The sequence below is a fragment of the Sus scrofa genome, unplaced genomic scaffold, assembly GCF_000003025.6.
Source record: "Sus scrofa isolate TJ Tabasco breed Duroc unplaced genomic scaffold, Sscrofa11.1 Contig981, whole genome shotgun sequence".
Lineage (NCBI taxonomy): Eukaryota > Metazoa > Chordata > Mammalia > Artiodactyla > Suidae > Sus > Sus scrofa.
Window position 1 is genome coordinate 361537 of NW_018085364.1, and position 2348 is coordinate 363884.

The following is a 2348-nucleotide window of genomic DNA, read 5'->3' on the forward strand; positions in this document are numbered from 1 at the left end:
TCTGTGAGTATGATTCCATTTTCCAAATAAGTTCATTTGTATCCATTTTTTAGATTCTACATAGAAATGATATATGATGTTTAACTTTCACTGTCGAACTACACTTAGTACGATAACCTCTAGGTCATATAATTCTAAGGTTACAACTGGTCTTAATACTATTTTCCTTGATTTATATTTTAAAAAAACTAAATATGATATTGAAAGAGGGTTTTTTAAAGGCTCTATTTTGTTTTGCTTCCAAGTGTTCTTCTATTTTCTCTGTTCTAAGCTTTTCAACTTAAATGTTCAAGATTCTATTCTCTCTTGGACCAATGTGAGAATTTTGCTCACACTACCCCATGGGAACTTTCCATGGAGGCCACCATTGGTTTCCATGTCATTAAATTCAACAGTGTGCATCTTGTTGTCAACAGAGTTTCATGTAGGAAATCAGCCCTACTATTTTTAACTGGACCTAAAAACTCAGACTTTCATGAATTAACTCCTACCTCACTGTTTGCTTCTTCTGGTCTCTTCTTCCTCTTCTTCCCACCTTCCTAGTATGGACAGTGTTCAAGGTCAAGTACTTATTTGTCTCCTCTTCTAAATTTATACTCTCTTGGTTATCTCATCCAGCCTACTGAAGAGGAATCCACCTCATTTTTATCTCTAGCCTGGACTCATCCCTCAATCTAGTCCAATATATCCAACTATATTTAATATCTGTTTTTATAGATCTAAAATATATCTCAAATATAATGTGTAAAAATTTAATTGATCTTGCTAAACTCACCCACTTAAAGTTGCAAATTAATAGCAAAACTGTCATTTCCTAAGCTTGGGTCAAGAACTTTAGAGTCTTTCTAGAATCATCTTTTTCTCACACCAGCCATTTGACCCATGAGAAAACCCTAATAGCTCTATCCTCTGAACATATCTAGAATTTAAACACTTCATCCTGCCTACCCCATCTACTACCATTATGGTCCAAGGCATCATGATACCCCATCTGGATTACTAGAATAGTCTCCTCGTTCATTGCTATATGATCACCCATGCGCTCTTATTCTCTAACTTCTACAACCAGACTCTTTCAAAATCTAAGTCACACAACTCTTCTCCTCAAAACATTGTCCTATATCTGTATTTCATAAAAATTAAAAAACAAAAACAAAGAAACCATCCTTATGATGGTCTACAAAGCCTTATGGAACCCGGTTTCCTCATTACTTCCCTAATTTCATCTCCTCCTTCTCAGACGCTGTTCACTCACTCACCACACTTGCCTCTTGGCTTATCATGCTCAAGGCATTACCATTAGTTATACTTTTTGCCTTGGGGTTTCTTCCCCAGAAATTGTTATGATACATACTTTCATCCTCTACATCTTTTCTCAAAGATCGCTTTCCCAGGATCCTCAAAACAGGTCACTTTACTTTTTCCGGTGGCAGAGTCTGAAGGTGACGTGCAGAAATGGCACCGTGCAAGGGGAAGGAAAAGAAGGAGGAGCAGGTCATCAGCCTCTGCCTGCAGGTGGCTGAAGGGGAAAATGTGTTTGGCGTGTGTCACTTCTTCGTGTCTTTCAATGACCCTTTCGTCCATGTCACTGACCTCTCCGGCAAGGAAACCATCTGTCGTGTGACGGGAGGGATGAAGGTGAAGGCCGACTGGGATGAGTCCTCTCCTTAGGCCGCCATGCTGGCTGCCCAGGATGTGGCCCAGCGGTGCAAGGAGCTGGGCATCACTGCCCTCCACATCAAGCTCCGGGCCACTGGTGGGAACCGAACAAAGACCCCTGGGCCAGGGGCCCAGTCAGCCCTCAGAGCCCTCACTAGCTTGGGAATGAAGATGGGGCGGATTGAGGATGTCACCCCCATTCCCTCTGACAGCACCCACAGGAAGGGGGGTCGCCGTGGTCGCCGCCTCTGAACAGAACCCCTCCTGTTACTTTCCATAATAATCTGCCTTCTCTAAAAAAAATGAAATAAAATAAAAATAAATTGCCACCATTATCCCCTTTTATAATACCCCAACTCCCCTCATGACTCTCATTTTGCTTTCATGTATTTATCTTATAAAATTCTTAAAATGTGGTCTACAGCATTCAGTCAGTCCTTGAGACCTTCATAGGTCATCCATAACACTCAGATTATTTTCATAATAATATGATAGTATTATATATTTTTTACACTGTGTTGTAGTTTACACTGATGATTCAAGAGCAACAGTGGGTAAAACAGCTAGCATCTTGGCACAACTCCAAGTATGGGACCACAAATAGACTACATGTACAAGTGGTCCTATATTCTTCCTATGCAAGTAGATACACATTTTTTAAGGCAATATCATGTAAGACATGTCTTGAT

The 2348-nt window shown here is 40.4% G+C and overlaps 1 pseudogene; it reads left to right on the top strand.

The window, feature by feature from the left end:
- Positions 1-1455: 1455 nt before the first annotated feature.
- LOC110259189 lies at positions 1456-1911 on the top strand (annotated as a pseudogene).
- The last annotated feature ends 437 nt before the right edge of the window (positions 1912-2348 follow it).